This window comes from Lissotriton vulgaris, unplaced genomic scaffold, assembly GCF_964263255.1.
Source record: "Lissotriton vulgaris unplaced genomic scaffold, aLisVul1.2 SCAFFOLD_563, whole genome shotgun sequence".
Lineage (NCBI taxonomy): Eukaryota > Metazoa > Chordata > Amphibia > Caudata > Salamandridae > Lissotriton > Lissotriton vulgaris.
The window spans coordinates 519,164-532,116 of record NW_028253855.1 but is presented as its reverse complement, the minus strand read 5'-3'; the positions used below and the strand labels follow the sequence as shown (position 1 = coordinate 532,116).

Sequence of the window (12,953 nt, the reverse complement as noted above, 5' to 3'; positions counted from 1 at the left end):
TTAGAGAAGCCACATTGCCACCTCCAATGCAGAATCAGTTTCATATCACTCAGGGAGGGCAAGGCCCTTCTACCATTCAAGTAGTGCAGCCCATTCAATTACCCCTGGCACCCCCAGAAAGGTTCTTGGGGAATCCTAAGAAATTTGGTATTTTCCTGGGTCAGTGTAGATTACATTTAATGTGCAAGCCTACTGTATTCCCTGATGATCATTCCAAAACAGCATTTATGTTGTCCTACTTGGGGGTAAGGCAGCGAGTTGGTCATTCCCGCTCATTGAAAGGAATGATCCTGTATTGAATGACTTTGAGGAATTTTGTGAGGAGATGCGTAAACTCTTCGATCGCAAGGCACATATGCTGTCTTTAGACAGGGAACTGATTACGCTGAAACAGGGATCACAAGACTTGTTATCTTACATAACCAATTTTAACCGTCTTGTTGTCGAAACTGATTGGCCGTCCAAAAAGAGAGTCTCCTTGTTCTACCAAGGATTACGAGGAGAGTTGAAGGATGTACTGGCGCAGGTGGTGACCTTGCCCACCACATGCGAAGAATTAATAGACCTCACTGTTCAGCTGGACCATAGACTGCAAGAACGAAGAGGTGACAAACACCGGTATGACTTCCGATTTCCAACGTCCAAACCTAAAGCAGCTGCAGAAAACGCTTCTACCTCCGATACCAGCGAAGCTATGCAAATCGGAGGGATAAGAGGCCGCTTAACCGCGGAAGAGCGCACCTGCAGACGCAATCAAAAGCTCTGCATGTATTGTGGTAAATCTGGACACTTCCTTAGAGAGTGCAGAGCTAAAACCAAATGCGCACGTACTCTTTCTGTGGTGGATTATCCTCTCAACGCCTCGGGAAACGAGAATGCTCAAGTGAGTCCAAGACCCCTTGCTTGAGCCCAGAGATAGATAAAGAGGTCTACCATGCTGTAGCTAATACAATGCAACCGACTGTGCCCCACATGAACTTATGTGTTACCATACAATGGCCAGGGGAACAACCTGTGATGGTACATGCAATGATGGATAGTGGAGCAACGGGCAATTTCATAGATTTGCAATACGCCAAACGTTTAGGAATCCCTTGTATCCAGAAAGACACTCCTGAAGCGGTGAAGGCGGTGGATGGGTCTGATCTTACCTCTGGGCCTGTGTGCTACCATACAAGCCAGTTGGTGATGCGAGTTGGACAAAATCATCACGAATATATTGCTTTTGATTTAATAGACGCCCCTCAGTTTAAACTAATATTGGGAATGCCTTGGTTAACTTTACATGATCCTGTAGTTAAATGGGCTGCTCGTACCATCACTTTGAGTTTGGAGTACTGCGCTGATCACTGCACCCTCCCTTGTATTCATGAGACGATAAAGGTGGAAACCCCAGCAAGCACTCTAGCAAGAGCAGGAAAACAGCTGGAAGTGAACGCCATCTCCACCCTTCCTGAGGTGTATAGACAGTACCAAGATGTCTTTGATGAGAAAGAAGCCAGCAAGCTACCCCCTCACAGAGATTATGACTGTGTGATAGAGCTAGAACCCGGGGCCAACATTCCATGTAGCAGAATATACGCTCTCACAGAGGCAGAAAATGTCTACCTTCAGGAGTATATGAAGAAGCTCTTAGCCTCTGGATTCATACGTCCTTCTACGTCTCCAGCCTCGTCTCCTCTGTTCTTTATCCCAAAAAAAGAAGGGGGTTTGCGAATCTGTATCGACTACCGAGCCATCAATAGGGTAACCAGAAAGAACAGGTACCCTCTTCCATTAATACCAGTGCTTTTGGATCAGCTGAAAGATGCAACGATATTCACTAAGCTTGATTTGCGGGGGGCATATCATTTGGTCCGGGTTCGTCGCGGAGACGAATGGAAGACCGCTTTCCGCACTAAATATGGGCTCTACGAATACCAAATAATGCCCTTTGGCCTGTGTAATGCCCCGGCAGCATTTCAATTTTTTATGGATGAGGTGTTAAGGGGCTTACTGGATGTGTCATGCATAGTCTATATAGATGACATTCTCATCTATTCTGCCACGCAAGAAGACCACGTTAAGCATGTGATGGAAGTATTGGAACGGCTACAAAGGCACGAATTATACGCCAAGTTGGAGAAATGTCTCTTCCATACCACTGAAGTGGAATTTCTTGGATACATCATCGGTCCGAACGGATTACGAATGGACCACAAGAAGATCCAAGCCATTACACAATGGGAATCGCCGGCTAGTGTAAAGGCATTGCAGAGCTTTATAGGTTTTGCAAACTTTTATCGCCGATTCATACAAGGATTTTCGAGGATCATCCAGCCCTTAACATTTCTTCTGAAGAAAGGAGCTATTTTCAGGTGGACGGACGCTGCGGAGCAGGCTTTTCAAACAATGAAAACCCGTTTCATTACTGCACCCATCTTACGTCACCCAGATGCCAGTCAGCCATTCGTGTTAGAGACTGATGCCTCTCATTTTGCTATTGGAGGTATTTTATCGCAAAGGAATCCGGATACAGGCCAACTACACCCGGTAGCCTATTTCTCCAGAAAACTGTCCTCCAGTGAGGTTAATTACAGCATAACCGACAAGGAGTTGTTGGCCATTAAGCGAGCCTGTGAAGAATGGAGACATCATCTTTTGGGGGCGAGACACACCGTTGAAATCTTTACCGATCATCGGAACCTCCTCTTCTTAAAGAGTGCAAAGGCGTTAACACCTCATCAGTTGCGATGGTCGTTATTCTTCTCGGATTTTGACTTTGTAATTAAGTACCGTCCTGGCCCCCAAAATGGCAAGGCAGACGCCTTATCAAGACCAGAATCGGTATTAAGAGAACAATCTGCAGGGATGGAGGATACCCCCTTTCTTCTACACCAGGCATCATTCAATCATTCCATGTCAGTGATTACCGGTCCTGCGGATTTCTTGAAACAAGTTGAGGAAAAAAGCAACCACGTAGATGTACAATCCTGGTTAGCTAAAGAGCCAATGCAGAGACAGAAGAAAGGCAAACTCCTCTTCAGAAACAAACAGTTGTATCTTCCAGAACATGCTGTACAGAGCTTAGTACTTCATGGGACCCATGATTCATCTTTGAGTGGACATCCAGGGATGCTCAAAACGTTACAGACTACCTCCAGGTACTTTTGGTGGGAAACGATGCGTAATGACATTGAAGAATACGTTGCCAAATGTCCTATGTGTATTCAAGCCAAAACACAGCATCAAAGAAGTACTGGACTGCTACGTCCCATACCAGTACCTCCCTGTCCATGGCATACAGTATACATGGATTTCATTGTGGAAATGCCTCTCAGTTTCGGCAACACCACCATTCTGGTGGTGGTAGACCATCTCACCAAAATGGGTCATTTTATTGCACTACCCAAGTTACCCACGTCAGGAGAACTAGCTATAGTCTTTCTACAGAATGTGGTAAGGTTGCATGGAATTCCTTCTGTTCTTATTACGGACAGAGGAACTCAGTTTACTTCAAAATTTTGGAAGGCCCTATGTGAGGTGATGAAAATCGATGCTAGGTTATCAACAAGCTATCATCCGCAGACGGATGGTAAAACAGAAAGACTAAATCAGACGCTAGAGCAGTATTTGAGATGCTTTACACTTTCAACATGAGGAGGAATGGAGAACGTTGTTGTGGATGGCAGAGTTTGCCTACAATAACACAACTCATTCTTCGTTAGGATGCTCGCCTTTCTTTTGTCTTACTGGGTATCACCCCAACTCTTTGCCATTGGACCAGCTATGCCCCTCCTCTCATCCCACCATACAACAACATCATGCTCATCTTCAGTCTGTTTTGCGGGATGCCAAAGAGCATCTGGAGTCAGCCAGAAACCGTGACAAAACACAGGCCGACAGAAAGAGAACTCCTGAGCCACTGTATTCGGTGGGAGACAAGGTGTGGTTGAGTACCAAACATTTGAAGTTGAAGGGTAACACAAGATTGCAACCCAAGTTTGTGGGTCCGTATCCCATTCTGGCTGTGATTAATCCAGTAGCCATGAAACTGAAGCTTCCTTCCTCTTGGCACATATATCCCGTATTCCATGTATCTTTACTGAAACCGTACATTCAAGGGACGAGAACCGTGGCAAGACCCCAGCCCTTAGAAGTAGAAGAGGAGGTTGAGTACGAAGTAAAGGCAGTGCTGGACTCCAGAAGGGTGTGAGGAGCTTTGCAATATCTGATTGATTGTAAGGGGTATGGCCCTGAGGAGCGCTCCTGGGAACCTCTTAGTAACTTACCTTGTCCTGGGTTGCTGAGGCGTTTCCACTCCAGATTCCCTTTGAAACCTGGTGGACCGCCGAGACGTCGGTCATTGAGAGGGGGTCCTGTCACGTTTCAAGCATGTATAGGGTGACTACAGGTCCCAGAATGCCTGGTCTAGTCCATTTTCGCTCTTTCCTCTTTTCTACCTTTCCGTTTTCTACATTAGCCTCCTGAGTGCCTTCCGCGGTGCTTGTCACCTGTGGTTAGCCGTACCTTCGAGATCTGTCCTTCAGGAGCATTGTACGCATTGGAACTTGTTGAGTCATCGTGAACGGCAGTAGGAGGATTCTAGTCCGGGCCGTTCCCTTTGGGCGTTTCCTGCCTTCGAACGCCGCGGAGCAGCTGTGTGGAGCTCCGAACTGTGGGTTGAGAGCCGCCGAGGAGCCACGCTGGGAGCCGGTGAGAGACTCGCGCTGACAGTGAGGAGAACGCTGCGCTGAGCAAAAGCAAAGGTATTCAGAGCTCGCGGCCCGTGATCAGCTCTGGTATGATATTCTCCCTTACGTTGCTCATCAGACCTGTAGCCTAGCGGATTTGCTAGCGTGAGAAGAGTGTTTTGTAACTCTTCATGTTTTTTGTTCAAGACTTGGCCTATTGAGGTGTTTTTTGGGCATTTGAATTCTGCCGAACATTTTTGCTTTCTAGAGAGCCATTGAGAGGCTCGGATTAGGTAATCCCTTATTTTTTTCTTGAAGTCATGGACAAACAGAGGTCTAGAAGGAACATTTGCCTTATTCACTGAGCTGCAGCTCTATCGACATAACTTTGGATTACTTGAGAAGCTTCCTGTTTTCTCTCTGGATTTAGGGTTCTTGGGTAGATCCCTGTTTTCTTTTCCTTTTACTTTATTTTTCCTATTTTGCCTTCTTTTCTCAGAACGAGTGTGGAAGCCCTAGGATGTAAGTGTATGTCCTCCCATTACATACATAGAAGTGGTAGGATACCATAGGGAAAAGTGTAACTTTCCTGCTCTTGTGTCTCTGTGCAGGTACCTACTTACAGACCCAACGTTTGGCGTTCTCCTGTTGTCGAGTCCTGTAGATGGTTTCTGGCTGCCACTCCTTTATGTTTTATTTATCCACTTTTTCCCCTTCCCTGGGTGGGGTCCTCATAGGCGAGTGTTAGTCATATACTCGCTTGTGGTACCGTATCTAGGGAGGAGTGAATCTAGCTTCTGCATCGCTCCTGCTGTACCGGATTCCAAGGTTAGTCAATCTGTACTCGTTGTGACAGGCGCATCACCATCAACACCTGGAACAAAACAAGCCAGCTCTTTAACTGCGGGAGTGAGATTGACGTATCCTGAATCTCGTGCTTGCCTCAAGGACTAAAGTGCTTTTGCCTATCAGGCCCTGTGTGGGTCCTGTAGCTGGCCTGCGCTTCTTTGTAGGAAGCCTAAACTCTTGACTTTGTCCCAGTCTGGCAAAACCACGTAACCCCTTAAATCATTTTTTGCTTCTAAGTGCTAGAGCTAGAACCACATTTAATCTTCGAAAATTCATATCTCGACTTCTTATTGGATCTTTGTCATTTTGATTTTGTTTAATATATAAAATCATAATCTATTTTTCTATACATGTGTGGATCCTTTTTGTGGTGGTTTAATTGTGTTACTGTGTGTTGTGTTGCACAAATACTTTACACATGGCCTCTTTAGATACGCCTGAGTGCTCTGTGCCAAGCTACCAGAGGGTGGACACAGGCTATCTTTTAGTGTGTATCTCACTATCCCTGACTAGGATTGTGGTTCCTGCTCGGACAAGGTGCATACTCTGACAACCAGAAACCCCATTTCTTACATTGGTGATCGGTTTAGAGGTTAGGACTTGTGTTTGTGCAATACCATGTAGTATTTCAGTGTTCACTACTACTTTACACTGAAGACCAATCCGAACTCTTTTTTATACCTCCTTAATTGGCTTTTTGATTGTTTGCTAAACCATGTCTCTGTGGAGAAGCATCTGCACCTGCATTGATGGGTTGTGACCTGGCCAAGCTGGAGACGTACACCGTGGCCAGCTCATGGATTACTGTACCGGGGTCGACCTGTCTACTAAAGGCTTCACCAGGAGGGTGGAGCTGCAAAAGGCGCTGAGGGCCTGGGCAGGGGCCCGTAATTCATGGGCCGGGACCCCAGAAGAGGAGGAGCAAGAGATTGAGGACAACGAGGAGCTGATCCTAGATGCTGAGCTGGATCTGGGACTGACAGTGGTCGGGGCCAATGACGTGCTGGAAGCAGTGGTGGTAACTAGAGCAGGGAGCAGTGTCTCATCAAAGAACCTATCCCCAGAGAAGCTGGCAGATAGGCGGTAAGAGACAAAGCTCAAGTTGGAGCTTGCCAAGTTAGAGCAGGAACAAAAGCTTCCCAAACTGAAATTGGAGAAGGAACAAGCTAGAGAGGAAAGGAGGTTGGCTCTTGTGGAAAGGAAGATGTCCCAGGAGCGGAGCCTCCATGAAGGAAATGCCCTGAATAGGGTCACCCGGGTCGCATCGTGACCACCTCTTTACCTTTCAAATAATGAAGAGTCGGTCAGACAGAATACAAACCAAAGCATTTATTAATCATACGCTGCAGAGAAGGGCGGTCTGACCAGTCTCCTGAGAGGACTGGCGAGGGACTGACCCCCTTCGACATAGTAACACAAATTATACATTTCCAACACCTCCAAGGGCCCGCCCAAATTGGAATTTTCCAACTCAGGCCATGGTGAACAAAGAAGCACTGACTGGGTACATGCTAACTCGATATACTTAAATCCCCAGCACACGTCAAATTGCAAACTGGTTTCCCTAATGTGAAAAAAGCACTAAATTATATCATCATCATTCAACATAAATTTCGAAACAATTCCGTCTAGTTCTTTTTTCATTTTATTTCGGTGTTCTTGTATATCAGTTGAAAAACAGCCACAGCCAACATGTGTTTCGTTACATTTGGGGGGTGTAGTCCCGCAACTTCCTCGAGGCCAGATGCTTAAAATCAGTACATTTTGAAATGTGGTGATACTTCCGACCCACATTGGGGTTCCGATGTACGCGGCGAGTCCACGATATTTTAACAGGTGTACAGTCTCCTTTCCAACTCTAATTCTGGGTTCTCAGTTTGTTTTATTCATTCAGAGAAACACACAGCTCCTGCTCTCTACCGTTTTCGGTGATCAGCCGGTGTGATTCTACCGAGAGGCGCCATAATCCTATTTATAATACCACGTTTCTGAGGCTTTGTCTACATTCTAACTCGACCCCAAGCCCAGTGGCCGGTGCTTACCATTCTAAGATGGTGCAAACGAGTTTATCTAACAGAAAAGGTATGCAACAATAGATAGTACATTCATTAGTGCAGCGAAGCTTCAACCTTGAGAAGTACAAGCTGGAGGCTCAGTGGCAGCTTTCTGCTGAAGCGGGCATCATGAGACAGAAGCTCGATCTTGGTTAAAGAACAAGATGGCGTAAATAAAAATGGCACCATGAATGCTAACTTAACACGGAACAGAGTTTGAGCATAGCAAAAGGGGCATTTCAGTTCTATGCATTACGGAAATAACATTTCAAATCTAACAGACCCTCTTTTAGCATTTCATGCTTACATTTTTATTGGTGCTATCAGGTAAGGGTCTTTACAATTCTTAAAATGGGGAAAGGGAAATACTCACATAGTCTATCATAATAAGTATATAACTGTTGATTATAGCTTGTCCTGTAGAATGCCAACATACATAATCAATACTCGAAGATGCCTTCGTCTATATTAAGCAAGTCCTGTATACCCTGTATCAGCATAGCCTTTGCATTAGAATCGTCTCTCACGGTCTTGGGACGCGCCTTGAGCATTGTTACATAGCAGGCACAGCAAGCAGGGAGACAGTGTGTACATAAGCAGCATGTCAGGATAATACCTGCTATAGCAACCAGGAAAATGAGAATCTTCCAACCACAAGTAGCGAATAGGCCCCAGAACCAACCCATGAATGACCAGGTACCGTTCTCCTGGTGTATCTCTGAGGCTATCTTATGCAACATCAGTATGGTAGCATACACAGTGGGAGCATGGTCAGGCACATAAACGGAGCCACTTCTGCCAATGATGTGGCTGGCCCCACCTCGATCAGGTAAAACCAGCCAGTTTTGAAGGGCAACAAGTCTCGTAGCCTGGACCTCTACTGTGATGTTGGTCAATATTTCTGTTGTTGTATTAGTAACCCCATCTACTACCCTAGTGAGCCATCTAATATTAAGACTGTTGGCAATAGGGCCCCAGAACGGTATAATGCCTTTCATTGCATCTGTGAACTGCTGCAGAGTGGTGTCTGTCTGATCTATATCTTTAGTGTTGATTATTCTCTTAAATCCCAGGGCAGGGGCGCCCCTACGCTGTAAGCGGTGGTCTTCATGGTAACTGGGAGGGGCTATAAATACTGGTGGCAGAATGTAGGAAAGGTGACACACCTTCCTGACCATCCCCCAGGGAGCCAAACATAACTGCTAGCTCCGCAGACAAAATAAACATTGGGTGGCGGGATCAGGGGTGGGCTCTTCGTTGCTCTCAATGTGTAAGTTTTTGTTACATCTGCTCTTCCCCACCGCTCTCCCTCCAGCCCCCTGAACACAAAAAGGGACAATGACATCCACTACTGCCAAGGGTATTGGCTTATCTTTAGTAACATTGTGGGGCTTGGAAGGACGGGTAGTATGCAGATTCGCTGAAATTGGCCCTTTTCACCCGCGACCAATTTCCCCCTCTCACCCCTTTTTCCTGAAGGCAAGAGCTCAAGAACAACCCACCAAGCTGCTCTCGGCCTGTGGGAGCACCAGGAGGAACTCTATGCTGGAAACATACATTCTGTGTCAGAGTGCGAGAACTAGTACTTTTTCGCTCCAGTGTGTCAGTCTGAGGAAATGAATGGCCCATGCTAAGCAATGTGAACCAGCCCTCACAACTATTAACATATGACAGGGGCATGGGGAGCAATTTCATACTTTTATGTGTTACGGAGGACAGCAACCCACATACCCAATATTTTGTCGTATTATAAGCAGTGTGCGTTTGATGTAAGGTCTGGATGAACACATTATCCTTATAAGACTGTGTTCCTGCTTGTGAGGCGATGGGTAACAAAAATATGCCGGGGGAACAGGCGTAGTAGCTATCCAGGTATGTATGGGATATTTCTCCTCAAGAAAGAAAGTTACCACAAGCACCAATATTAAAGAAATCCGAATAATTGCTACAAAGACAATTTTACTTTTCACAGACCAACCTGACCAAACAGGCCCATCCTTCCCAGGACGCGGAGCTGCAAAAGGCTGCTCTTCCTCCTGAATGGGGTGACCAAATGGATATTTTTTCTTTTTTGTCAAACAATGAAAAAGACTTACACTTGGAGCCTACCTGGAATAATAATAATGACTTGAAAAGAAAACCAAAATTAATACTATATATATTGTTTGTCAGGCATTGGCGATGTTGAGTCCTGTCAGAGAAGCTGTGCATCCAGCTCGGATCCCGATCACACGTGGCAGGGCAAAATCTTCTCCTCATAGACACAGTTTCTTTGCCCTGTTCGGTGACTGTTCGAAAAAACACACTAATCTCCCTTTCCCTAAGCTATCTCTTGTACCACGGGCAGGGCACACTCACCCTATCCTTCAGCAACGCAGTTCATCCCTAGCCATTAAACTTTCACTTGGTGCACTGCTCCTTTTACGGGGGTGCAAATTGTATCTCAACACTTCAGGCACAGCGGGGTCAGAGAACAAGAGGTTGGGATCCAGGGGACCAGAAGGCAAAGGGTCACACTCAGACAGGTCGGTGCACTGGGGCTCAGTTGAGCATGACTCAATCACAAGTGGACTAACAGACTTGGGCTCCTGAATGACCTTAATTTCAGGTGGCACCGCCTCATTCAACACTGCAGGACTCTCTTCTTCCGTTGGCGCCCATATGAGGCGGGCATCTGAAAAAGGAATGAACTGCAGCACTTGTTCTGTCTCACAATCCCCAATCCTGTCTGCTACGCACTTATCTTAAGGCAACAGGAGGGGCACCCGCTTACAATGTGTGCTGTGTATCCAGTTCTTCCCACTGTCAACTTTCACCGCAGTCCGTGTGGCCAGAAGGACCTGCAACGGTCCCTTCCAGTGTGACTCCAAGCTGCTCCTCCTTGCAAAGTTGTGAACTAGGACCCAATCACCGGGCCATATCCGGTGGCCCGGACCCTCTGGATGGGGCTGCAATCTGTTGGTGAATAGAACGCACATTTTTTGTCAATTCATAAAGACAATCTGTCAATAAGGGGTATTCTATGTCGGAGAACTTTCGAGGGCGCGGGACGCCCCACACATTTGCTGGCCATCCAAACTCGAATTCATAAGGGGATAATCCTGTTCTAGAGTGAGGTGTGACTCTTGTTAAACATCAGAGCTAGGGGTAAAGCATCTGGCCACTGCAATGCTGTGATCTCTTTGATCATGGCCATTTTCAACTTGAGAGTACCATTGTACTTCTCCACTAAACCTGCGGACTTGGTTTGGTTTGCCGCATGGAACTTTTGCGTAATGTGCAACCCAAATGTGTACTGGCTGTCAGTATATATATTGACAGCCAGTCCCTTACTCAGCTCACAGGCCCGAAGAAGGGCCACCAACTCTGATGCTTGTGCTGATTGACAGGGAACCGTGATGTCTCAACTACAGTGCGTAGAGTTGTGATGGGGTATTCTGCTGTTGTCCTGCTGTCTGGTAATTTAAAACAAGAGCCATCAACATATAGTTCCCCTTAAGGTTCAGATAGGGGAACATCAGTCAGGACTACCCTTCCCTTCGTCTCCTCCTCTATACGAAAAATGCAATCATGCTCATCCATCTCCTTGCTCTCAGAAGGGAGGGGTAGTAATGTTGCTGGGTTCAGGGTCGCACATGTTTTGATGGTGACGTGTGGTGCAAACAGGGTCAACTCATAACCAGTGAGACTTGCACTGGTAAGGTGCTGCGTCTTCGTTGTGTTCAAAAGTGTGTCTACAGCATGGTGTACCATAACTGTGATATCGGTATCAAGGACGAGCACTGCTGATTGTGGTATAGAAATGGCCACGGCCCCTCTCAGACAGCTCGGGAGGGCTCTGGCGACACTGTCCAGCAGAGCGGAGAAATACGCACACAGTCCTTGCTTACCTCTAAAGGCCTGTGCTAAGACAGACGTCTCGTGTACACACAACGCGAGTTGCCAAGCACAGGTGTAGAAGAGCTATCTTTAGTTGTTTAAAAGCAAGCAGACAGTCATGTGTCCGAGGCAGGGGTTCATGTATATCTTTAGTGGTCCGGTGCAAAAGGGGCTTTGTTAGTAAACCAAAGTTCAGGATCCAGTGGCTGCAGTATGAAGTAATACCTATAAAAGCCTGCACATCCCACTCCATCTGGGGATGGGCATCTTAGTTATAGTAGCAATACACTCCGGTGTCAGTATAGCCCTGAGAAACCCGATAATTGAAAACATCTGCCGGCTAGGGAGAACCCGAAAAGGTACTTGCTATCCGGGTGTATTAGAATGCTGGAGAATGCATTCTTCTAATCAATGACAGAAAAATATGTGGCATTGGGAGGAATCATGGTCAAGAGAGAAGTGATGTCGGGGACAACAGGGAACTGAGGCATTACAATCTTCCTCACCTCATGCAAATCAATCACAAAACGGTAGACATCAGGATGATCATCAGGGGGGCCTTTTTAAGATGGGGAGAATAGGGCTATTGCACACATTCGCATTCGTCTCCTCAACAACCCCAGATGCAATCAAATCCTGTATAATATGAAACAGCGCCCGTTCTCCCGCCTTTGGTCTCTTGCACTGGGGAAGACTGGGCAGGACAGCATTGTCTTTGACTCTGATGGAAACCGGGTGAATCTGCAATAGCCCTATGTCCGTATCACCTGTAGCCAATAACGTCGTCAGCACTTCCTTAAACTCTGGGGGAAGAGGCTCATCCTTCGACAAACATTGCTTGGAAATGAATTCACTGCCTTGGGTCCTATCATCATATAGACACCATCAGAGGAGCATGAAATAGTCGCGTGTAGCCTCTTCAACAAATCCAGACCCATTAAATTCTCTCCTCAGATAGATGGCAGTAAAAAGGGTGAATCTACTGTGAAAGGACCGATAGTCAGGGCTAATGGCTCAGAGATGGGGCTCACAACCCGTACGCCTGAGAAGCCTACCGAAACATTACTTTGGCCAGACAGAGCTGCCCAGGGACCAGTGGACGAGAAACAGAGCTATTCATTGTGTCTGTGTCCACCAAGAATTTCTTCGCTGAGCGATGCAGTAGTAACATAGGGTCCCCGCTTATCCACAGGGATCGGAACTGATCCTTCACCCTGTCCTTGGATGTCCTAGCCTTGGGTAAGTCCCGTCACCTTGTCCAAATCTTAGTCATCATGGTAATACTGTCGCCCTCTCGGATCATCGAAATAGTTCCTCTCAGACTGACCTTTCTGCTTCTCATCTCCTCGATCTCTGCCATTTGCCCCATGTCCTCGCCCTCGTCCTCTGTGTCTCCGTCCTCTCAGTACCTCAAGACTTCGCAGCAACACCAGACACTCATTACGCCAATGACCCACCTCCTTACAGTATACGCACTGATTAAGCCACACAGACCCTC

General features: G+C 46.7%; 1 protein-coding gene across 1 annotated transcript in view; it reads left to right on the top strand.

The window, feature by feature from the left end:
* The window catches only part of LOC147660724 (E3 ubiquitin-protein ligase TRIM39-like), a 119,121-nt gene that overhangs the window by 90,749 nt on the left and 15,419 nt on the right, over positions 1-12,953 (top strand). The window lies entirely within an intron of this gene.